This window comes from Erinaceus europaeus, chromosome 19 (assembly GCF_950295315.1).
Source record: "Erinaceus europaeus chromosome 19, mEriEur2.1, whole genome shotgun sequence".
Lineage (NCBI taxonomy): Eukaryota > Metazoa > Chordata > Mammalia > Eulipotyphla > Erinaceidae > Erinaceus > Erinaceus europaeus.
In genome coordinates, this window is record NC_080180.1 from 26,641,766 (window position 1) to 26,668,136 (window position 26,371).

The following is a 26,371-nucleotide window of genomic DNA, read 5'->3' on the forward strand; positions in this document are numbered from 1 at the left end:
ACCTGGATTGGAGCCTCTCGACGCCTGGGTTCAAGCCTTGTGGCTTGGGGTCGAGTCCCACGGGACACAATTTAAGTCTCATGGCATCTGCTTTTGAGGATCGCGGGACCTGGGTTTGAGCCTTTCAGTACCTGATTTGGAGCCACGTGTGCCCGGGGTCGAGTATCATGGAATGTGATTTGAGCATATTGGTATCCGAGTTCGAGACTTGCGGAACCCATTTAAAGCATAGTGAACCTGGGGTCTAGTCTCACGGGACACATTTTGAGTCTCATGGCATCCATGTCCGAGCTTCAAGGGACCTGTGCTCGAGCCTCTCTCCACCCGGTTTCAAGCATTGGAAGCCCAGGGTCGAGTCCTGTGGGCCACAATTTGAGTCTCACAGCATCCATGTTTGTGCCTCGAGTGACCCGGGTTTGAACCTCGCAGGTCAAGGGTTCTAGACTATTGGGCCCATTGTCAAGTCTCTCCGGACCTGATTTGAGCTTCACAGGTTCAAATTTCATGTGACCCTTGTTCCAGCCTTGCGGAACACGGTTTTGTGCCTCTCAGGACCATGGTTCGAGACTCTCGGAACCACAGTTCAAGCTACTTTTGCCTGAGGTTGAGTCTCATGGAAAGCGATTTGAGCATCTTGGTACCCAGGTTTGAGCTTCTTGGGACTGGTTTCAAGTCTTTTGAGCCCGAGGTTGAGTCTCAGAGGACATGATTTGCGTCTCACAGGACATGGCATATCGGTTTGAGCCTTGCGAGACCCCTATTCGAGGCTTTTGGTGCTCAGGTTTGATCATCTCAAAATCAGGGCTTGAGCCATGTGTGCTGGTGTCGAATATCATGGAACAGGATTTGAGCATCTCAGTATCTGAGTTTGAGACTTGTGGGACCCAGGTTTGAGACAGGTAGTGTCTGGTTTAGTTTGAGACTTGTGGGACCCAGTATTGAGCCTATGGCCCTGCGTTCAAGCCTCACAAGACCTGGTTTCAAGAATCAAAATTCACGAGACCCAAGTTTAAAACTCGTGGGGCCTGGGTTCAACTCTTGCAGGACTCCACTGAGGCTGGCTTTATCTGGCTCCATTGGAATTAGCAGTAAAACCTGTGGACAGAAGCCAGTTAGACTTAAGCCTGGAAATAAGATACCCATCAGTGGAATTTAAAGAACTAAATCCTGTGGCCAGAGGCCAAAAGGAGTCATCCCTTAAGTGGTAGAGAATTGGCCTAGCTAAATTAATATATTCTAAACACCAGATATCCCTCAAGGCCCATGTTCCAGTCTCATCAGCCTGGGCTTCCAGCCTCTTGGGGTCCAGGTTCCAAGCTCGTGGGGCCAGGGTTTGAGGCTCGGGTGGCCCATGTTTGAGCTCATGTGGCTCAGGTTCCAGACTCGCTGTGCCCATGCTGGGGGCTTGTAGGACATGGGTTCCAAAGTCTCAAGGCCCTAGTTTGAATCTCACGTGGCCTGGGTTTGAGCTTCACACGGCCCAGTTCCAAGTTTCGTAGGTCCTGGATTAGAGCCTTGCATAGCCCTGGTTCAAGCCTTGGGGGTCCTGGATTTGAGCCTCATGGGGCTAGATTAAAGCCTTGAGGGACCCGTGTTCGAACCTCGAGAGGCCCAGGTTCGAGTGTTGTATGGCCTGGGTTCCAGTTTCATGGGGCCTGGGTACAAGCCTCTTTTTATCTGGTATCCAGCTTCATGAGTCCCAAATTTGAGTCCTTGGGGGATGAATTTGAGCCTTGTAGTGCACGAGTTTGAGGCTCATGGGGCCCATGTTCGAGCCTCGAATGGCTTGGGTTCAAGCCTTGCAGGGCAAGGAATCAAGCCTCACTGGGCTCGGGTTCAGGCCTCATTGGACCCATACATATTTAAGCCACAGCAGATCCTGGGTTTAAGCCTTGTCAGACCCAGATTTTAGGCTCATGGGGCCTGGGTTCGAACATCCCAGGGACCAGGTTCGAGTTCTCGTGGCCCCGGTTCCAGTATCGTGGGGCCTGAGTAAAAGCCTCATCGGGACCAGGTTGTAGCCTCGTGGGACCCTGACTCAAGACACATGGGGCCAGGTTTAGAGCCTTAAGTGCACAAACTCGGGACTTGTGGGGCTCAGTTTAAAGCCTTGTGGAGCCCTGTTTCAAAACTAGAGGGGTCCAGGTTGGAGGCTCACTTGGCATGGGTTCCAGCCTCCCAGGGTCTGGGTTGGGACCTTGCAGGACTGGGTTTTGTGGTGACTCAATATGCTGGTGACCATGGACGGAAGCCCCAACACAGTGCTGATGTCAGCCTTGGTGACAGAAAGCTGACAGAGTATGAAGTGATTTGCACAGGTGCATGGTGGACTGTAGGAGGATCCAGACTGTGCTGGTGTGCAAAGCATTGTGGGTAGGCTGAATAGACTTAAAATAACAGCCAGACAGAACTCTCAAGCTCTTTGCTTGCAGCTGGCTTCTTCTCCTCGTCAGAAATATCTGCGTGCAGGTGCTCCAGGCATCCATCTCGCAGATTCCATGTCTACTTCTCCTGGGAACTGAAGACCTTTGACTCGGCTAGTCAGTATAATTTTAGACCCCTGTACAGCTATGAGCAACCTTTCAGAGCTTGTTATTGTTTATCTTATGTGACTAAAATTTTGATAACTACATTCAGACTTTATACACCTTGCATACACTTATACCTTGTTGATAAGTGCTTATTTTGCCTTTTACTCGTTTCACCTTAATAAGCCTTGTATTGATTAAACCAGTTCCCAGCTCCCGTTTTGAGTCCATTTTATGTGCAAACAGCATTCCCCAGCACCCCCAAACTTCTTTTTAAGGTAATTTGCAACAAATGGCACCTTAACGTGTTGCAATTTTTCTGTCCCATGCCATGTTAGTTCTTTGACTTTAATTTTGCTCTGCCCACTTTTTGCTCTATGCAGTTTAATTTTATCTCCCAGGTATTGAGTCACTATGTATATAATGGTCCACTTTGATTTTTCCTGTTGCAGGTCCCAAAAAGTGTTTCAGAGTTTTAACCCCAGTCCCATGTGTTTCTGACTTTAATGGGCTTCAAAGTGTTTCTATGGTTACCCACTCCTTTTTGTTGTTTTACTGCTCAAGGTAGTCTTTTTTTCCTTGACTTTTATTTACCAGACCTGTTTTTTTTTTTTTCTTTTCTTTTCACCCCCCTGCCCTTTGAATCCATCATTTGCCATGTCTACTTCCCCTGGAAAATGAATATATGTGACTCTGCTAGCCAGTAAACTTTTAGACCTCTCTACAGCCATGAGCAACCTTTAAGAGCTTATAATTGTTTCTCTTGTGGGACTAAACTTTGGTATAACTATATTCCGACTTTATAGACCTAGCATACGTACACTTAAGCCTTGATGATAAGTGCTTATTTTGCCTTTTACCTCTTTCACCCTAATAAACCCTGTATTTTTTAAACCAGTTCCTACCTCTTGCTGTGAGTCCTTTTATGCACAAGCAGCAGCCACCAGCACCTGCAAACCTCTTTTTAAGGTAACTTACAACGAATGGTGCCTCAATAAGTTGCAGATTTTTTGCCCCACCCCTATTGTTGTTGTTTGACTTTAATTTCACCCTGCCCACATTTTGCTCTATGCAGTTTAACTTTATCTCCCAGGTATTGAGTTATTATGTATGTGATGTTGCACTTTGATTTTTCCTGCTGCAGGTCCCAAAAAGTGTTGCAAAGTTTTGACCTCACACCCATGTTACTCTGACTTTAATGCGTACCAATGTATTCCTATGGTTACCCATTTTTTTTGTTGTTTGTTTTTCTGCTCAAGGCAGTTTATTCTTTGACTTATATTTATCATACCTGGTAAATTTTTTCTTTCATTTTTTAATATTTACTTATTTATGTTGCCCTTGCTTTTATTGTTGTAGTTACTCTTGTTGTCCTTGTTGGATAAGGACAGAGAGAAATGGAGAGAGGAGGGAAAGACAGAGAGGTAGAGAGAAGGTAGGTACCTGCAGACCTGCTTCACCCCTGGTAAAGGGATTCTGCTGCAGCTGGGGTGCCAGAGGTTTGACCAGGATCCTTACACAGGTCCTTGAGCATGTGCCATGTCAGCTTATCCCACTGCACTACTGACCAGCTCCAATTTTTCTTATTTTTATCCTCATGCCATTTGCCACTTGATTTTTACTTTTAGCTTATTAGGGACCCAGCAAACGTATGCTAATTCTTGGTAAGTGACCCACAATTAATTTTAAGCCTTGTTTTACCCTATCTAAAGTGCCACAATGGGCATATTGCATTCTAAAGAAGACAGTTTTCACCTCAGAGAGTCTAAACAAACTTTAAAGATATGTGAAATTCAGTGTTATGGCCAAAATAATAAAGTTGTTAAATATAATAGAGGTGATCTTCCCCAAAATACAGTTATATCATTGGAGATATAGACACAGTGTTGAGATTAGTTATACAAATATTGGTATCATTACAGTAAAACAACTTCAGATATATAAGCTCTGCATTTCTGATCATAATCAATTACAGGCTTCTTTGCAGGACTATTCCCTAAATCCTTCTTCTCCTCAAACTTCCAATTCCACTTCTCCTTCCTCCTCCTTCTCACTCAGACACAAATGGTTGGTTTCTGTCTTGCCAGAAACCCAAAAGTTCTCACATTTTCTCCTGAGCCTAAATCATCTAATCTGCCTTTTATATTGACTTCTATACTGTATCACTATTCCAAACACCACCCTACCACCACAATCTTTGATCCATGGAAATCCATTGCTTAGCCCAGATCCCTGTTTCCTCCATGCAGCCTCTAGAGCCTCCAGCCCCCTTCCTGTGTCACCATCCCCCCTTCCACATACACTTCAACTGGCTACCCCCTATGACTCCACACCATTTAACCCATTCTTACTCCTACCACCTCTTCCTACTGTGACTCACTCAACCCCTTCTTAACTCTTCCTCCTTTACCTTCACCCATAATAGACCCAGATTTGCCCACTACCAGAGAGAAACCCAGAAAAATTCTTATTGAGAGAGGACTTAAATTTGATGCTCTTCCAACATGTTCCCTACAGGAGAAGGAACTGAGATGGAAGATGAAGTTTGGTCAGATCAGGTTCCCAGAGATATCTCACCCAGTCAGTTAGTGGGTGAGAGTGCCCTTAGTTCTCCCAGTGAACATAGGAAGAGTAGAAAAAATGACAGGTACCTTGCTGTGCAATCAGCATTCAGAATAAGTAACACTTAGATACTTAGCACTCATGTACAGTCTTACATCTCTGTTATTCAGGAAGACCCAGAACCCAGAGAAAATTTGTGGACAGGTTCCAAGTAGCTATCAGCAGGCAAGGAGACAATAAAGAAGCAGCCAGAATTTAAAGTCAGCAAGTAGCCAATGAAAACACAAACCAAGAGTGTAAAATAATTCTTGGGACCCTTGAGGATCTAGATAAAAGTACTGCTACAATGATCAAAACATGTACTGAGGTACACACTCAAATGCATAAAGTACATGTTATGGCTTCATTTAATCAGGCCACATATATGTGGCTGGTTCAGTACAGCCAATGCAAAACAATGTTTGTTTTAAATGTATAATGAGGGCCTTTTTTAATATATGGAGATGACAGATATTTAAAACCTCCCTTAACCAAATGCCCACTGTGCAAAAGAGGCTTTCACTGGGCCATCCATTTTCCATCCAGAACTTATACAGTAGATAATTCTCTGACAGATAATAATAAGCAGGGCCCTGGCTCTCCAGCACATAGTGTAATGAGGACTATTGGATGACTCTAGGATAGCCAATTACCACAGGCATGAATCTTAGTAGATTGCTTAACTGTGTAACTTATGTCTTTAACCTTCTAGTCTCTCTGTAGGAAAGTGATTTGTTAGAGTATGAGGTATGTATGTATGTATGTATGTACATATTGACACAAGTTTATCCTAAAGCTGTTGTTGATTGTGTTAGGCTGTTATACACACCTGCATCTTTTACCCAAAATTGAGAATGGAAACTAATCACAGTGTTGTTTTTTTTTTTTTTGGTGTCCTCTCCCCATAACTTTTACTGTTGTTTTGCTACCGTGCTCTCTAGTTCAAACACCTTCTAGAATTATTGGTAGTGACCAATACATGACATATACTGACCAGTGATTAATTCCCAGTCTCCTTTTACCTGAGTACTAGGCTCTAGTTAAATGATTGGATATGTCTCTGATTTAGCACAAACCATGGATTCTTTGTGCCTAGACTGGCGTGACTCCTCCCTTTATGGGAGTTTGTCTCAGTCTCCTTTGTTAATGTTGATTCTGAAAAATGGATGTTTCACACATCTCTCAGTTTGCTAAGTTGAAATTTTATTCATTTGTCTGTGGACACTGTTACAGGCTTTATATATACCACCTGTAGCGCAGAAAGCAACCCATATTTTTGAACACTTTCTCTGCCTTTGCTGCTGAGGTATTACCCTAAATATGTTTCTAGATTAAAGCTTCTTTCTTCTAAACATGCATTTTGCATGATGCCTTACTACCCCTCTAGGTGAGTAATTGTGGAAGGCCATATGTAACCTTGAAGGGCTATTTCTCAGACCTGAACAGAATACAAGGAGCTTTATATAGTTGACATTTTGTACTACATAATTTAATCAGATAGCTGCTAAGTGTTACTGTTAGGCACAGAGCCATTTCTTCTCCAGCAGATGCCTGGTAATTTGCCTAGTCCTTGTGACTGAAATAAAATTATTAACTTAAGGCATAGGGTATGTTTGTTAGAGTTTCTCATTCACAGGTCCTGCTTGGACCTATGCTGAGCAGTTAAGTCCCTCTCATCCACAAACACTTCACAAGAACATGAGCTGACACATGGATTGCAGCATTCCAACACCCTGTATATGCCATGATTGCCACCCAGGAGCTACTTGAACTTGGGGACCCCTCTGTAAGTTTCTCTTCTGAGCTTCCCTGAGTGTTGAGCCTTTTCTGGGTTAGAAACACATATCAGACCACAGGCCTTCAGGCTAACAAAGCTTTATCTGATACCTAGGTATTGTATCTGCACTCTGGGGGAGGGGGGTTAAGGCAGAGCTTACAGGGGTAGTAACCCTAGAATCACTGAAGACTTTCTTATGTGTCCTGTGCTAGTACAGACTGTACACCTTATCCACATCTATAATCAAAAGTGAGGAACTGTGGTGACATAATATGCCAGTGACCATGGACATAAGCCCCGACATAGTGCTGAGTCAGCCTTGGCAGAAAGCTGACAGAGTATGCCATGATCTGTGCAGGTGGATGGTGAACTGTAGGTGGATCTAGACTTCTGGTGTGCAAAGCTTTTGTGGGTAAGCAAAAATTAAAAGTACATAAATTAAAAGGACAGCCAGCCGGGACTCTCACGCACTTTGCCCACAGCTGGCTTCTTCTCTTGGTCAGAAGTCCCTGGGCAGAGGTGCTCCAGGCATCTCTCATCCACCATGTCTACTTCTCCTGGGAACTGGTGTGACTCAACTAGCCAGTAAAATTTTAGACTCATCTACAACCATGAGCAACCTTTCAGAGCTTATAATTGTTTATCTTGTGGGACTAAACTATGGATATTCTGACTTTATAGATCTAGTGTACGTACACTTAAGCCTTGATGATAAGTGCTTATTTTGCCTTTTACCTCTTTCACCCTAATAAACCTTGTATTGTTTAAACCAATTCATTCGCAGCTACCACTGTGAAGTCTTTTATGTGCAAGCAGCAGCCACCAGCACCCCTAAACCCTTTTTAAGCTAATTTACAAAAATGGTGCCTCAACGTGTTACAGTTTTTTTTTGTTCCACCCCTATTTTAGTTGTTTGACTTTAATTTCACCCTGCCCACATTTTGCTCTATGCAGATTAACTCTGTCTCCCAAGTATTGAGTTACTATGTATGTCATGGGCCACTTTGATTTTTCTTGCTACAGGTCCCTAAAAGTGTTGCAAGGATTTAACCCCATCCCTGTCCAATGCTTGACGTCTCGTCACCCAATCTGGTCCCCTATGCCTACACTGAACTTCTCTGTTCCAGTCTCTTGGAAACAGAGTTGGCAGTCAGCTGAGGTAAAGAACAAACACCTCATCACAGACCCCTGCAAGTGTCAACCCGGCTTTGACCTAGCACGTTATGATTGGGCCCTCCTCAATCGCTATCGAACAGGCCATGGCCGGTGCACCTATGTTCCATCGCTGGGGAGCCAGAGACGACCCGAACTGCCACTGCGGCTACAGACAGACTATGACCCACATAGTCAACGACTGCCACCTCTCCAGATTCAAAGGAGGTCTCGAAACTTTACATCAGGCTCAACCTGACGCTGTTGACTGGCTAGGGAAGAAGGGCAAATGCTAGAAGAAGAAGAACCCCATCCCCTTGTGGCTCTGACTTTAATGGGCTCCAATGTGTTTCTATGGTTACCCACTCCTTTTTGTTGTTGCTTGTTTTCTGCTCAAGGCAGTTTCCCCCTTGTCCTTATTTACCAAGCCTGTTAGTTTTTTTCTTTTTATTCCCATGCCCTTTGCCACTTGATTTTACTTTCAGCTTATTAGGGAACCAGCAAACATATGCTAATTCTTGGTAAGTGACCCACAATTAATCTTAAGCCTTGTTTTACACTCACCCTTTCTAAAGTGCCACAAAGAGCATATTGCATTCTAAAGAAGACAGTTTTCACCTCAGACAATCGAAAGAAACTTTAAAGGTATGTCAAGTCTAATGTTCTGGTTGATAATTAAAAAGGTTGTTAAATGTAACAGAGGTGATCTTCCCCAAAATACAGTTATATCAGTGGAGATATGGACACAGTTTTGAGATTAGTTATTAAAAAATACTGCTGTCATCACAGCAAAGCAACTTCAGATTTATAAGCTCTGCCTTTCTGGTCTAAATCAATTACAGGCTTCTTTGCAGGACTATTGCCTAAATCCTTCTCCTCAAACTTCCAATTCCACTTCTCCTTCCTCCTCCTTCTCACTCAGACACAAATGGTTGGTTTCTGTCTTGCTGGAAACACAAAAGTTCTCAGATTTTCTTATTGTTATGATTGTTGTTGTTCTTATTGCTGTCTTTTCTATTGGTTAGGACTAAGTGAAATTGAGAGAGGAGGCAAAGACAGAGGGGGGAGAGAAAGATAGACACCTACAAACCTGCTTCACCACCTGTGAACTGACCCCACCCAGCAGGTGAGGAGCCAGTAGCTCAAACTGGGAACATTATGCTGGCCCTTGGGCTTTGTGCCAAGTGTGCTTACCTCATTGTGCTACTGCCCAGCTCCCCATCTGGTTGTTTCTCAGCATTTTGTTTATTGTGTGATTTTGTGCAGTGTATTTTGAGTTGAAATGCACAAATTACTCTCACGCCATTGTTTTGTCTTTTCCTATGGCATAATGAATATCTTGTGTTCAGAATATATTAATTAGCTAGGCCAACTCTCTACCAATTATCAGATGACTTTTTTTGGCTTCTGGCCACAAGTGTTACTGCTAATTCCAAGGGAGAATGGTCCTGTGATATTTGAACCCAGATCCTGCAATGGTCGAACCCAGACACTGAGAGGCTCAATCCCAGGCCCCATGAGGATCAAACCCAGGTCCCACCCGGATTCCACAAGGCTTGAACCTGGTTTCTGCAAGGCTTTAACCTTGTGCATTGTAGTGTCCTTGTGCATTGTAGTGTCTGCATTTAGACAGGTGTGCTGCCACCTGACCCTTCAGTTTGTTTGTAAAGTTTTTGAAATGCAGTCCCATGTAAACATATATATATATATATATATATATATATATATATATATATATATGTATATGTATATATATATAATCTAAAGATACTGAGTCTTTTTATTGATCAGAGGCATTCTTTTTTTTAAGTCTCTTAACATGTTTATTTTGTCAGAATAGCTGACACTTTACTGTTAAATCTTTTGGTTTATTACTATGACAAGCATCACAACCCCAGCATACACCCCCTTGAATAATCCATTCAAAATATCTAATCCTTGAGGTAAAGAACTTTAAAGAATAAAATATCATGATTTATAAAAGAAAAAAATTCAAAAATTTCTTTAGCTTGATAAATAGAAATAATCTCTCCTAGCCCTACTCTGATAAACAAAACTGTACTTTATGCAAAGTATCCAGCCACTGGTGGGCAAACTGAATGTGAGAAGTATGCACTTGCTCATTCTACTCAAATACAGTGCAATACTGCCACGTTTCATATAGACATTTATTTTTATACTTACCAATACTCTTCTGGCAAAGACAGGGTTTAGAATGGCAAAAGCAACAGAAGGTTTAACTCTTGAAGCTCTGGGAGGAAATTAGTCTGAGTCTTCATCATCAAGATAGGCTCGACATTGCTTAACGTTTGAACTGCATCTGCTCCTTGTTTCTTTTTCAGAAGAGATGCACAGGATGCATTCGTTGCCATTTCAAGGGCCAGCTTCTTCTCATTGTTTCTTAAGTCCATTCTAGCACCTTTTGCCAGAAGCAGCTGGACAATATCTGCATAGCCCTTCCACGCGGCAGCATGCAGTGCTCTGTCCCCCAACTTGTTCTGTTGGTTCAGTTCAATGTTTGGTTGAGTAAATAGCATTTCCATGATATCTTTGTGGCCCCATGACAACCCAGTACAAGGCAGTGCTTTCTGCTTTGTCCAAACCATTCACACCAACCCAGTTGTCCAGACACTCCCTCAGCCAGCTCAAGTTGCCTCTCTTTGCAGCCTCATGCAGCGGATTGTCGATGGATTCTGCTTGCTCAGCCATAGTTGCTTGGGATTAATCCCGTCCTTCCTTTGGAGGTGCCTTTCCATGAATTGGTGTCACTCATGTCAGTAATGTAAATAATATCTCCTTCTTCAAAGTACAATTCATCTCGAGTTCTGGGTTCAAATGTATACAGAGCTCTGAATACTTTAACTTGTCCTGGTTTGGCTGGTTTGGGAGGCGGCTTGGACATGTCGCTTCCTGGAGCCACCGATCGGAGAGGCTGCACACGAAAGCTGCAAAGTGCCCACTACCGCTGCACACCCGGCACTAAAGCCAGTCAGATAAATTCTTAAGCATGTCCACAAGGCAGCAGCAAAACACCACTTCAGGATTTTTGCGTGTGTGTGTGTGTGGTTTTTTTTTTTTTTTTGTCTCCATAGTTATTGCTGGGGCTCAGGTGCAAGCAGTATGAACCCACTGCACCTGGGAGGTAGTTTTTTTCACTTTTTGATGCCATTGTTTTTGATCTTTGTCATTGTTGTTATTATTATTGTTGTTCTATTGCTGTCTTTTATATCAGGTAGAACACAGAGAAATTGAGAGTGGAGGGGAAAGATAGATACCTACAAACCTGCTTCACCACCTGTGAAGCGAGCCCCTACTGGAAGTGTAGGCACCATGGCCTCAAAAGGGGATACTTATGCTGGTCCTTGGGCTTTGTGCCAAGTGTGCTTACTTCACTGTACTACTGTCCAGCCCCCCATCTGGTTATTTCTAAGCATTCTGTGTATTGTGGGTTTTTGCACATTGGATTTTATGAGTTGAATTGCAGACATTAGTCTCATTGTTTTGTCTTTTCCTATGGCATATTGAGTATCTGGTGTTTAGAATTATTAGCTACTATAGCACTTTACCACTTAGCAGATGACCTTTTTGGGCTTCTATCCATATGATTTTCTTCTGCAAATTCCAGTGATGGGTGTCTTAGGCCCAGGATTAAGTCTAGCTGGCTTCTGGCCACAGGTGTTACTGCTAATTCCAGTGGAGGGTGGTAAAGCAAGCAGCACCCTTGTCCCGAGATATTTGAACCCAGGTCCTTTGATGCTCGAACCTGGACTCTAAGAGGCTTGAACCTGGGCCTCATGAGGCTGGAACCCTGGTACTAGGTTGCTTGACACCTGGTCCCATAAATCTCAAACCCAGGTTCCACAAGGCTTGAACCTGTTTTCTGCAAGGCTTTAACACGGGTCCCTGCACACTGTAGTGTGTGCATTTAGTGAGGTGTTCTGCCACCTGACCCATGACAGTTTCTTAAGATTTTTATGAGGTCCCATGTAAACATATATATATTATTATCTAAAGATAGTCTTTTTCTTGGTCAGATGCATTCTTCATCTTGTATGCAAGGTGGCAGCAAAACACCAACATCAGTTTTTTGTATTTTTGTTTGTATTTTTTATTGCCTCCAGGGTTACTGCTGGGGCTCTGTGCTTGAACCTTGAATCCACTGCTCCTGGGAAATATATTTTTCACTTTTTGGCTCCCATTTTGTTGATATTTTTCGTTGTTGTTACTATTATTATTGTTAATCTTAATGCTGTTTTTCTATTGGCTAGGTTAGAGAGAAATTGAGAGGGGAGGCGAAGACAGAGAGGGAAGAGAAAGATAGAGGCCAACAGTCCTGCTTCACTGCCTGTGAGGTGACCCCAAGCTGGTGAGTAACTGGAGGCCTTGATGCTAGGTCTAGACTCTGCTTTCCCCATTTAAGAATCTGTGCACCTTTGTCAAAGATTTGATGTCCATAGGTGTGTGGGGGGGCTTACTTCTGGGCTCTCAAATCTATTCCACTGCTCAGTGTGTCTATTCAGGTTCCAGTACCAAGCAGTTTTTATGGCACTGACCCTAGAATACAATTTGAGAACTAGGAGTGTGATGCCTCCAGTTCCATTCTTTCTTCTCAAGATTGTCTTGGCAATTCTAGGTCTTTTCTGGTTCCAGGTAAACATTTGTAGCATTTGTTTTATTCTGCCAAAAAACCAAATTGTGGTTGGAATCTTGATGGGGCTAGCATTAAATGTGTATATGGCTCTGGGTAGTATATTCATTTTGATGATGTTAATTCTTCAACCCACGAAGATGGAATATGTTTCCACTTCTTTGTGTCTTTTGCAATTTCCTTGAGTAGTGACTCACAATTTTCAGTATACAAGCCTTTCACTTCTTTGGTTAGGTTGACTCCTAGGTATTTTAGTGTTTTTGTTGCTATAGTAAAAGGAATTGGTGTCTGGATTTCAACTTCTTCTAACTTAGTGTTTGCATAGAGGAATGCCACTGACTACTGAACATTAATTTTCTAGCCTTACTGTATTGCTGATTTCCAAAAGCTTCTTGCTGGATTCCTTAGGTTTTTCTACATATACTATCTTGTCATGTGCAAATTGGGAGAGTTTGACTTCTTCTCCTCCAATCTGTATTCCTATAATTCCTTGCTCCTGCCTGATTGCTATGGCAGGAGCTTCCAGCCCTCTGTTGAATGGTAATGGTGATAGTTGGCAGAACTGTCTAGTACCTGTTCTGAGGAGAAATGCTTTCAGTTTTTCACCACTGACTATGATGTTGGCTGTAGGTTTGCTGTATATAGACTCTATTATATTGTGGAATTTCCCATTTAGTCCCATTTTTGGTAGTGTTTTGATTATAAAGGGATGTTGTATTTTGTCCAAGGCTTTCTCTGCATCTTTTTATATGACCATGTGGATTTTGTTCTTGCTTTTATTGATGTGTTGGATCATGTTGATTGATTTACATATAGGAAACCAAACTTGCCATTCCTGGGATAAACCCCTTGGTCATGATGAACAATCTTTTTAATATATTGCTGTATCTGGTTGGCTAGAATTTTTCAATATTTGAGCATCTATGTTCATCAGAGATAGTTGGACTGCAGTTTTCTTTTCTGATTGTGTCCCTGTCTTCTTTTGGTATCAAAGTGATTTGGGCTTCAAAGAAGCTGGAAGGGTGATTCCAGTGTCTTTCGTCTTCTGGAAGACTTTTAAAAGTAGAGGGTTTAGTTCTTCTTTGAAAGGTTTATAGCACTCATTTATAAAGCCATCTGGTCCAGGACTTATATTTTTGCATAGGCTTTTTCATTAGCTGTGATGGGCCTGTCCAACTTTTGATCTAGCTCATCGTTCCTTAATTTTGGATGTTGTTAGTTATCCAGAAAATCGTTCATTTCATCCAGGTTCTCTAGTGTGTTGGCATATACAGTTGTTCATAGAGGCCTCACATGATATGTTGAATTTCTATGGTGTCTGTTTTGGTATGTCCTCTTCATTTATGATCTGATTCATTTAGGTCTTCTCCCTTTTTTTGTTTTGTTTTGTTTGTGAATCTGGCTAAAGGCTTGTCGAGTTTGTTCACTCTTTTAAGAATGAACATTTACTTTAGTTGATTTTTTGTATGTTTTTTTTTTTTTTTTTTACTTTCAATGTTATTTCTTTCTTCCCTAACTAGGTATTTCTGTCCTTCTGGTTGCTTTAGGGTTTCTTTGTTTTTCTAGTTCACCGGCCTGCAGGGTCGTCAAACGAAGACCCTAGGAGGGGGAGTGGGAATGAGGTAGGACAAGGGACAGGAGAAATGGAGACAAGACAGGAGTCTGATGAAGTCTCGTTTATTGAAAATTTTCCACATTTATTTAAGGCTGGCTCTAAGGTTAGGGAGGGACTCCTGTAAGTGGGGTTGCTACGGTTGCCTAACCTTGCAAAGTTCTTTCCTTGCCATCTATGGTCATACCTGTCTTGCTAATTGTGGAGCTGTCCCAGAATAAGTGCAGCTGCAGAGGTTAAGTAAACATATCCAGGAAGTGGGTGAGGGGTGGCCTTGCCTGTGTACGTGTCAGGCAGGATTATGGCATATGGAGTTTTTACACAAGGTGGAGTAGCCTTTTCCTCAAAACCGAAGTCCTTGAGGGGGCGACTTCCAGCATGTCACCCTTGTTTTACTATAGAAAAAATGGAAGAGTCCTAGGTGACCCATGCCTGTCTTAGGCTACATGTTGTGTGAGTCTCTTTCACATAGGTTCCTTACCCATCACTGAATCCCCAGCAGCTATCATCGGCTGAGGTTTTCTATCTTAGGTTGGTAAGCAGGCAGGGAAAAGTTACAGACATGCTAAATCCCGTCATAGGCATATGGGCCCCTGATAAGTGGATCTCCCCTTACCCATCATAGGTATCAGAGCAGCCTTGGCCCTGTCCCTGTCTTAAGCAGGGTTATCTAGAAGGCCATTAATTTTTGCCAAGGCCTCGGTTGGCTAAGTCTAGCCTGTGGTAGTGGACCTGTATAGGTTTTGCTTGAAAGGCTTCTACTTGTTGTTTTACTAAACTGGTCAGTTTTGTGAGGACCCAAGGTCCGAAAGAAAGGAGGTGTAACAGGTCTATGAGGGGTCCTAGCAAGGAGGGTAGAAAAGTTGTTAGCCAGGGAGAGGCAGAAAACCAATTTTGGAACCAGTTCTATTCTTGCTCTCTTTGTTTCTTTCTATGTTCTAGCCCCTCCCTAACCTTAGCCATATAGTCTTTGACCACACCAGCCATATAGTCTTTGATCCATATAGAAGCAACATTCTTCTTTTAGGGCTAAGCAGGTCCTCCCCCCTCTGCAGTAAGCAGGTCTTTTGTTTTGTAAGGTAACTTTGGCTAAGGATGTAATTTGTCTCTAGTGACTCAATATTATTTGTGGTGGAGTCTGTAACCTGTTTTAATTTGTCAGAAAATTCATGGGATGAATATATAGAGTGTCCTAGTGCACCACCAGCAAGTCTAAGGGAAGCAGTCAGTGGATGTGATGTCCAGGGGAAGAAACACAGCACGTCTGGTCCTCTGGTGGTCGTCAGCACCAACTGATGAAATTTTTCTTCTTTATCGAGGGTCAGCTGTGGAACAAGCAAAACTAGGAAGCAAGGACCAGGTAGAGAAGAATTGACATGAAAATACAGGGTGGTGTTTCACGAAAACATAGAAGAGGTGCATGCATATTAGGTGAGGTTCCTTGAACATGAGGAATATTGGGAGAAAAGTGAGTGGTCAATAAACATGTAAGGATGAAGTCAGCAGTGGTAGGTCAGCAGAAAGAGAAGACTTGGAGAGGCTGGTGAGGTTAGCTGGAGTATATACTGGCATAGTGTCTTTTGTGGTAAGGACTTGCCAACAGGGACTGTGGATTTTGCAAGAGCAATAATGTCATCCACCATAATAAAAGGAAAACAAACATGGACATCTAGTGTTAAAAAAAAAAAAGAAAAAAGAAGAAAAACTTCTCTATGACTGAAAGAGTGGGTGGCTTTGCCAATGAGATATAATAAGTGGACAATTCGAATTTTTGTAAATATTATGAAGGTTTAGTATAGTTACTACATTGACACATTAGCCAACTGAATATTGGGGGGTGCATTACCCTTTTTTGATTGAGCTTAAGGGTTATCGTATAGGGAATATTGTAATGAGAGTAATGTTGTAAAGAAAACAAAAATACATGGATTGGATGCCTATTGAAACAAAACAGGAGAGCATATGGCTCATAAGGTTTTTGACTCATATGGTTTTCTTGCTTGAGCTGTAGCCCACATAAATTTAGAAAAAGTACCAATTGAGAAAAAAAATGTTTTTGTTTACTAAACATGGGCACGTGAGTTACATCAATCTGCCAGAGAGCATTGGCTTTTATCAATGGAGATTAATCTTAAAAGTCTGAATAGCAGTATCTTAAATAAACAATGCAGGAGCCAGTAAAGAGGTCTCACTATGGGAGGTTAAGCATTAAAAATTTAAGAGTCTTGTATAGAAATGAGAAAAATTTAAGGATATGAGTGACTTTATGAGTCATCACACACCCATAAATAAAAAAAGCAAAATGTTTAGTTTTAAGTCTTATCATATGAGCAGTTAGTTCTTCATGTGTAGACTGTACTTGTAATCATTTACTTAGGAAGTGAACTTGTACCAAGTTAGAATTTTACTATAATTGATGATTTAATGGTTAGAATTGGCTTGAGTTCCTTCATATGATTTTAGAAGGCTCTTTCTTAAAATATACCAGTATGTTATAGAAAGTCAATACCTAATGTGTTGACATGATAAAATGTTTACTATTTTTTTGAATCACTTAAAAATTTTAAATAAAATGTTAAACTTAGTTTGTTAGGATCTTTGCTTATCACAAAGCTACCACACCCTTAAGAAAGCTATGAATAAGGGTGGGTACAAAACTTAATTGATCTTTCACTTTGATTTGGATAGGTAACTTAAAAAGCTAAGATAAACCTCATAGCTTAACTGTTCAAAATAATAATTTTGTTAAATCTGGATTTGCCAAAACAAATCTCTCAGACCAGAAACCTCTGACAGCGTCTTAAAACAAGCCAGATAATTTTTTACTCTATAAAGAACTAATTGAAGTTTGACATGTAGAATCTGTACTCTCAAAAGCCAATTATTTGATAATGATTTTTGTAGTCTTTCTAAATAGGGGAGTTATCTCAGTAACAACTTTATCAGAAGGAGTAAGTCAGTGTAAAAGCAAAAGTAACTAACTCATGAGTAAGATAAAAAAAATCTAAAAAACTTTTAACCGGAACATTTTTGTCTATATCAGACATAAAACTCTCTTAACTTTTTACCTAGTCTCTCTTATGTTTTAATATCTAGAGTTCTTTCTCAGCAAAACCAGGGTCACACATTTTGAATAAAATGTAATAAAAGGTTAGCTATATAGCTCTACAGCTAGACAGTTCTATATATTTTTGATAAGTTTTATTTTAAAAAAATTACACATCTCATTTATATTAAACCTCATTTATCAGAGCAACATCCTCAGGCATAAACATAACCATTATGTTACCTTTCACTCACCCAGGCCAGTTTTTCCTCTTTAGTTGAGAAGGTATTTGAAAACATTTGCATATCAATAGCCTTTCTGCCATTTGCCACACAGAAGACATATCTTCGGTGTGTGACACCTAATATAAAGAGGCTCTGTTTGAATTTTAAAGAGCTCCTGAGCAGAGGAAAAAAACTGGATTTTTTTGGCTGGCTAGTTTTAATACTATTGAGCTGAGTGACTAACTCTTGGGGTTCCGTCTCTAATTTTATTTGTATGGCTTTCCCCCGGACTAAAGGCTAGAGAGGACTTACTTTTTCTGAGTTCTTTTTCTTAAGGATTTTTTCTCCTTCTTCTAAGTTGTTTTTAATGTCTTTATGTAGGGGTTTTACTGCCAAAATATCATTGATTAAATTCTAATAAGAGAAAGCTGTAACAGGGAACTTATCTGGCCTGAAAGTCCTATAATAATCATTTAAAGCTTCACCTGCTCTTTGTCATCTTTTCTCATCTATGGTTCCCTCTTGTGGGAGCCAAGGGCAAACATCTCTAAGGAAAAGGAAAAAAATAAGCAAGATGTTTTTTTTCTTTTTTTTTTTTTTTGAGAATTCTTTAAATTTTTTTTTTAATTTAAGAAAGGAATAATTAACAAAACCATAGGGTAGGAGGGATAAAACTCCACACAATTCCCACCACCCAGTCTCCATATCCCACCCCCTCCCCTGATAGCTTTCCCATTCTCTACACAAGGCTACAACAGGCTACACAAGATGTAGTAGCCTGTTCCTCAAAACCGAGGTCCCTGATGGGGCAGCTTCCTGCATTCTAGGCCTTTAAGATGTGCAATCGGGGGGAGTCGGGCGGTGGCGCAGTGGGTTAAGTGCACGTGTCGCAAAGCGCAGGGACCGGCATAAGGATCCCGGTTCGAGCCCCCAGCTCCCCACCTGCAAGGGTGTCGCTTCACGGGCAGTGAAGCAGGTCTGCAGGTGTCTATCTTTCTCTCCCCTCTCTCTCTGTCTTCCCCTCCTCTCTCCATTTCTCTCTGTCCTATCCAACAACAAAGCAACGTCAACAATGGCAATAATAACTGCAACTAGGCTGCAGCAACTAGGGCAACAAAAAGGGGGAAAAATGGCCTCCAGGAGTGGTGGATTCATGGTGCAGGCACCGAGCCCAGCAATAACCCTGGAGGAGAAAAAAAAAAAAAGATGTGCAGTCGGGCTATTAATTTGTCCATTCTCTTGCTTCGTAAAGTATGCTTGTATGGCTATGGACTTCCTTCTCTGTACTGCCTTAGCTGCGTCCCAAATATTTTGATACCTTGTGTCTTCATTTTCTTTTTCTTTTTTTAAATATATTTTTATTTAAGAGAGAAGACATTAGCAAAACCATAGGATAGAATGGGTACAACTCCACACAATTCCCACCACCCAATCTCCATATCCCATCCCCACCACGATAGCTTTCCCATTCTCTATCCCTCTGGGAGCATGGACCAAGGGTCATTGTGAATTTCAGAATGTGGAATGTCTGGCTTCTGTAATTGCTTCCCCGCTGAACATGGACATTGACTGGTCAGTCCATAATTCCAGTCTGCCTCTCTCTTTCACTAGTAGGATGGGTCTTTGGGGAAGTGGAGCTCCAGACACATTGGTGAGGTCTTCAGTCCAGAGAAGCCTGGCCGACATCCTGTTGGCATGTGGAATCTGTTGGCTGAAAAGAGAGTTCACATACAAAGCCAAACAAATTGTTGAGCAATCATGGACCCAAAGGTAGTAATAGTGGAGAGGAAGTGTTTCGGGGGTACTCACAAACTCTAGTGTACTTTTGCTTTCAGGTATATATTTTGCACTAGTTTATGGATAAGTGTGAACATATGCTCTGTTTCACAGAACCTGGTCTATTTTTAGGTTTTGGGACTTTGTTAGAAAGTGAACCACATGGGATGGAACTGGATAATACTATGAAATGAAAGGTCTCACCCGAGTAATGAAGCTGAAGGTTTGTCATTCCACACTGGAAGTCTCTGGACACAGTCTGAGCTGAAGTATGTTGAGGTGGCAATCCATGAGTTGATTAGGTTGTGATCAGCAGATGAAATATTATTTGATGTGAATTGGGAGAGGCATGTGGGAAAGTGGGCCCTATTCGAAGGTTCCAGGACTGGGGGAAATATAGGCTTTATAGTGGAGATGTGAGGTTCCTGTTGTCTTAGGATTCAAAAAGACAATGGATAGTCATTGTTATCATCACCTTATTTGGTAATTGGGTTAACTTTGAAAAGTCATTTTCTTAGGGTTTGATGTATAGTAGCCAGTATCTTGGATATAGCTGTGCTACTGGTTGCTTCTGATCTATTTTCTGATCTATCTAGGATTTTGAGAGAGTCCACATTTCAAATACACAGCCTATATATTAAAAAGACCTAGTCTGTGTTTTTAAAACTTCGAGACATACAATTTTCTCCCTCTCATATTAATTAACTAGTGATTTATATGACTACACTTTAATAGGAGTGTACATAAACACCATTCCCACCACCGAATGACTGTGTCCAATCCCACCCACCCCCGCCAACAGCCAAGGAAGCCACATATCTACCCCTCACCATAGGGTTTTTACTTTGGTGCCCTACTTTCAATTTATTCAGATCCTGCTTTTAGTTTCCCTTTCAGATCTTCTTTCTCAACTTCTGTTGATGAGTAGGATCATCCCATACTCATCTTCATTTTTCTGACTTAGTTAACTTAACATAATCCCTTCTAGCTCTGTCCAAGAAGGGTCAGAGAATGTGGGTTCTTTGTTCTTAATAGCTGCATAGTATTCCATTGTGTATATATACCACAGCTTTCTCAGGCACTCATCTGTTGTTGGGAACCTGGGTTGCTTCCAGGTTTAAGCTATTATGAATTGTGCTGCCATGAACATAGGAGTGCACACATCTTTTTAGTTGGGTGTTATGGAGTCCTTGGGGTTGATCCCCAGGAGAGGAATTACTGGATCAGATGGAAGGTCCACGTCTAGCCTTATGAGAGTTCTCCAGACTGTTCTCCACAGAGGTTGGACCAATTTACATTCCCACCATCAATGCAATAGGGTTCCTCTGTCCCCACAGCCTCTCCAGCATTTGTTCCTGCTGTCCTTTTTGATGTATGCCATTCTTACTGGAGTGGGGTGATATCTCAATGTTGTCTTAATTTGCATTTCTCTGACAATCAGCGACCTAGAGCAGTTTTTCATATGTTTGTTAGCCTTTTGGATCTCCTCTGAAGTGAATGTTTTGTTTATATCCTCTGCCCATTTTTGGATGGGGTCATTTGCTTTTTTGGTGCTAAGTTTGCTGAGCTCTTTGTATATTTTAGTGATTAGTTTCTTGTCTGATGTATGGCATGTGAAGATCTTCTTCCATTCTGTGAGGGGTCTCTTTGTTTAATAGTTTCTTTGGATGTGCAGAAGCTTTTCATTTTGATGTAGTCCGATTGGTTTGTTTTTTCTTTAGTCTTCCTTGCAATTGGGTTTGTTTCATCAAAGATATCCTTGAGGTTTAGGTAGGGAAGTGTTTGACCAATGTTTTCCTCTAAGTATTTGATTGTTTCTGGTCTAACATCCAGGTCTATGATCCATTTGGAGTTGATTTTTGTTTCTGGCGAGATAAAGTGGTTCAATTTCATTATTCTGCATGTTTCAACCCAGTTTTCCCAGCACCATTTATTGAAGAGAGCCTCCTTCTTCCCTTTAATACTTTGGGCCCCCTTATCAAAGATTAGATGTCCATAGGTGTGGGGATTTATTTCTGGGCTTTCAATTCTGTTCCACTCATCTGTGTGCCTATATTTGTTTCAGCACCATGCTGTTTTGATGATGATGGCTTTATAATATAGTTTGAGACCTGAGAGTGTGATGCCTCCATTTCTGTTTCTTTTCCTCAAGATGTTTTTGGCAATTCTAGGTGTTCTCTAGTTCCAGATCTATGATTGTAGTTTTTTTTCTATTCTCTTACTGAAGCTTGGTGGAACTCTGATGGGTATTGCATTAAATTTGTCTATGGCACTGGGGAGAATATTCATTTTGATGATATTTATTCCTCCAATCCCTGAGCATGGGATGTCTTTCCATTTCTTGGTATCAGTTTCTATTTCCTTGAGTAGTGACTCATAGTTTTCAGTATACAAATCTTTCACTTCTTTCGTCAAATTTATTCCTAGGTATTTTATTGATTTTGTTGAAACAGTAAATGGGAGTGATTTCTGGATGTCTTCTTCTTCAGATTTAGTGTTTTCATAAAGGAATGCCACTGATTTTTGTACATTGATTTTGTAGCCTGATACCTTGCTGTATTGCCTAATTACTTCCAGTAGTTTTCTACTGGATTCTTTATATCTTTTTATGTATACTCTCATATCATCTGCAAATAGTGAGAGCTTGACTTTTTCCCTTACAATCTGTATTCCTTTGATTTCTTTCTCTCTATTTTCATTTTTTCCAGGAACATTTGAATTTCTTGCTTGAGTGACTCTCTAACCCAGTGGTTCTTAAGGATTATATTGTTTAGTTTCCAATTTCTGTGACTTTTAATAATTTTCTGTTTGTTGTTAAATGTTAGTTTTACTCCACTGTGGTCTCAGAAGATACTTGGGATGATTTCAATGCTCTTAAGTTTATTGATGCTGTCTTTGTGGCCTAACATGTGGTCTATCCTTGAGTATGTGTTATGTGGATTTGAAAAGAATGTGTATTCCAGTTTTGGGGGTGAAGGACTCTGAAAATGTCCAGGAGGTCTTGTCTGTCCATCTCTTCATTTAATTATCTTGTTTCTTTGTTCATTCTCTGCTTTGTTGATCAATCTATGTGTGAGAGTGGGGTGTTAATGTCTCCCACTATTATTGTATTACTATTGATGTATTTTTGAAGTTCTTTTAGTAGGTGCTTGGTGTATTTAGATGGTCACTCATTGGGTGCATAGTTGTTAAATATTCTTGGCTGATTCTCTAATCATTATGTAATGTCCTTGCCTATCTTTTATTACTTCATTTAATTTGAAATATATTGTGTCAGAGATAAGAATGGCTGTTCCTCCCTTTTTTGTGGTCCCTTAGCCTATATAATATTTTTCTGTGTCTTCATTTTTATTGAACTCTTGAAATATTCTGATTTCTTCCTTAATTTCTTCTTTGGCCCAGCCGTTGTACAATAGAGGACTGTTGAGCTTCTACATTTGGGGATAATTACTAATCTTGTGTTGATTGTTAAGTGTTAGTTTAATTCCATTGTGGTTTGAGAGAGAGATGCTTGGGATGATTTCCATGCTTTTGAGTTTGCTGCTGCTATCTTTGTGGCCTAACATGGTCTATTCTTGAGAATGACCCATGTGGACTTGAGTCAAATGTGTATTCTGGTCTCTGAAAATTTCCACTAGTTCTAGTTTGTCTATCTGCTCATTTAGCTCATTTAGACATGAGGTCTTTCTTGATATTCTGCCTGGATGATCTGTCAAGTTGAGAGAGTGTGGCACAAGAAAGTTTAACAGGTGAATTGCACAAATGACTCTCAGACCATTGTGGCATATAGAGTATTTGGTGTTTTCGAATTTATACATTTAGCTAGGCCGAATCTCTACCACTTAGGGGATGACTCCTTTTAGCCTCTGGCCACAGGATTTTCTTCTTCAAATTCCCCTGATGGTTGGGTCTCTTAGGCTCAGGCCTAAGGCTAGCTGGTTTCTGTCCACAGATTTTACTGCTAATTCCACTGGAGAGTGGTAATGCCAGCCTCAGTGGGGTCCTGTGAGAGTTGAACCCATGTCCCGTGAGGTTCAAACCTGGGTCTCACGAATCTTGAAACTGGGTGGGTCCCGTAAGGTCCATGTGCGGTTCATGAGTCTCGAATGGGGGTCCCGCAAGGCTCCAAACCGGACCCCATGTGTCTCATGAGTGGGACCCACAAGGCTGGATCCTCTGTCCCAGGAGGCTTGGAACCAGATCCTGTGAGTCTTGAATGTGGTTCTTGCAAGCCTTGGACACAGGTCCTGTGAGGGTTCCTGGGAGCCAAAGAGCTTGAACACGGATTCTACTAGGCCTTAACCCGGGTCCTTGTGCACTGTAGTGTGTGCTCCCACCTGGCCCTTCAGTGTTTGTTTCTTAAAAATTTATTTTAGATGAGATCCCATGTAAACATGTTTTCTTAGATGCATTCTTCAGCAAGTCCATAGCAGCAGCAAAAACCACCGTCATGGTTATTGTTTTTGTTTCTGCCTCCAGGGATAATGCTAGGGATCTGTGCTTGCACTGTGAATCCACTGCTCCTGGGAACTAGTTTTCTCACATTTTGGCACCCTTGTTGTTGATTACTGTCGTTGTTGTTATTATTTTTCTGATTGCTGTCTTCTCTATCTGCTAGGACTGAGAGAAATTGAGAGAGGATGGGAAGACAGAGAGGGGAGAGAAAGATAGACACTTAAGACCTGCTTCACAGCCTGTTGAATGACACCCCATCTGGCAGGTGAGGAGCCAGTGGCTCAAACTGGGATCCTTATGCTGATCCTTGGGCTTTGTGCTAATTGTACTTACCTCACTGTGCTACTGCCCAGCGCCCCATCTGGTTGTCTCAGCATTCTGTGTATTGTGAGATTTTGCACAACAGTTTTTATGAGTTGAATTGCAGAAATTACTCTCAGACCATTGTTTTGTCTTTTCCTATGGCACACTGAGTATCTGGTGTTTTAAGCATATATTAATTAGCTGGCCAACTCTCTACCACTTTGCATATTGACTTTTTGGGCTTCTGGCCACAGCCAGAATTTCTTCTTCAAATTCCACTGGTGGGTCTCATAGGCCCAGGTTTAAATCTCACTGGCTTCTGGCCACAGGCATTATGGCTAATTCCAATGGAGAATGGTAAAGCAAGAAGCATCGGTGTCCTGTGATAGTTGAACCCAGATCCTGTGATGCTCACAACTGGGTCCCACGAGGCTCTAAACTGGACCCCAAGAGGCTTAAACATGGGCCTTTTGAGGCTCAAACAAGTGTCCCACGTTGCTCAAGACTGGGTCCTGTGAATTTCAAACCCATTTCCACAAGGCTTGAACCCATTTTTTGCAAGGCTTGAACCTGGGTCCTTGTGCACTGTAGTGTGTGCATTTAGCTATGTGTCTGCCATCTGACACTTCAGTTTGCTTCTTAGTCATTTTTTTACTGAGGTCCCTTATATGTATTATTAGCTAAACATACAGTTTCTTTTTCATAGTCAGATGCATTTTTTAGCATGTCCACCACCACAATTTTTTTGCCTCCAGGGTTATTGCAGGGTTGGGTGCATGCACTATGAATCTACTGCTTCTGGAAGCTACTTTTTTCCCCTTTTTGGCACCCTTGCTGTTGATGTCATTGTTACTATTGTTTATTATTATTATTACTATTATTATTAAGTCTTTTATATCAGCTAGGATCAAGAGAACTTTGAGAGAGGAGGTGAAGCAGAGAGGGGCGAGAAAGATAGATACCTACTGACCTGCTTCACTGAGTGTGAAGTTACCCCCCTGCAGGTGAGCAACTGGGGCTCACACAGGGATTCTTATGCTAGTACTTGCACTTTGCTCAAAGTGTGTTTAATTCACTGTGCTAGTGCCTGGACCCACATCTGGTTGATTCTAAGCATCCTGTGTAAATTACCTTTTTGCATAGTACTTTTTTAAAATTTCTTTACTGGGAAAATAATGTTTTATATTTGACAGTAAATACAATAGTTTCTACATGCATAACATTTGCCAGTGTTTCATATAACAATGCAAGCCCCGCTTGGTTCTTTAACCTCCTTTTAGGACCTGTATTCTCCCCACCCCTCCCACAATCCCCACAGTCTTTTACTTTAATGCAATATGACAATTGCAGTTCAGGTTCTACTTGTGTTTTCTCTTCTGATCTGTTTTTCAACTTCTGCCCAAGAGTGAGATTTTCCCATATTCATCCTTCTGTTTCTGACTTTATTTCACTTAACATGAATTTTTCAAGGTCCATCCAATATTGGCTGAAAATCATGAAGTCAGCATTTTTTAGAGCTGAGTAGTATTCTATCCGTGTATACATACCACAACTTGCTCAGCCACTCATCTGTTGTTGGACACCTGTGTTGCTTCCAGGTTGTGGCTATTACAAATTGTGCTGCTAAGAACATATGTGTGCACAGATCTTTTTGGGTGGGTCTGTTGGGTTCCTTAGGATATATCCCCAGGAGAGGAATTGCAGGATCATTGGGTAGGTCAATTTCTAGCCTTCTGGGAGTTGTCCAGACTGTTCTCCACAGAGGGTGGACCAAGTTACCTTGCCACTAGCAGTTTAGGAGGGTTCCTTTGAACCTACAACCTCTCCAGCACTTGATGCTGTTACCTTTTCTGTGGCGTCTCATTGTTGTCTTGATTTGCATTACCCTGACAATCAAAGCCATGGAGCATTTTTTTCCCATGTGTTTCTTGGCCTTTTGGATCTCTTCTGTCCATGTTCTCGCCCCATTTTTGGATGGGGTTACTTGTTTTCTTGTGGTCGGGTTTGGCAAGCTCTCTATTTTGGTTATTAGCCTCTTGTCTGATGTATGGCACATATGGCATCTTCTCCCATTCTGCGAGGGGTCTCTTGGTTTGGGGAGAGGTTTCCTGTGCTGTGCAGAAGCTTTTTAATTCAATGTAGTCCCATAGGTTTATCCTGGCCTTCATCTTCTTTGTAATTGGATTCGTTCCCTTGAAGATGTATTTAAAATTTATGTGGAGAAGAGTTCTGCCAATATTTTCCTCTAA

General features: G+C 41.5%; 1 protein-coding gene, 1 long non-coding RNA gene and 1 pseudogene across 2 annotated transcripts in view; 1 reads left to right on the forward strand and 2 right to left on the reverse strand.

Moving 5' to 3' along the window:
- LOC132534625 (uncharacterized) overlaps nt 1–26,371 on the reverse strand; it is a 156,037-nt gene that overhangs the window by 52,901 nt on the left and 76,765 nt on the right. The window lies entirely within an intron of this gene.
- The window catches only part of LOC103127007 (cyclin-Q-like), an 88,981-nt gene that overhangs the window by 51,118 nt on the left and 11,492 nt on the right, over nt 1–26,371 (forward strand). The gene's annotated exons all lie outside the window — the stretch shown is intronic.
- LOC103127005 (osteoclast-stimulating factor 1-like) lies at nt 10,267–11,029 on the reverse strand (annotated as a pseudogene).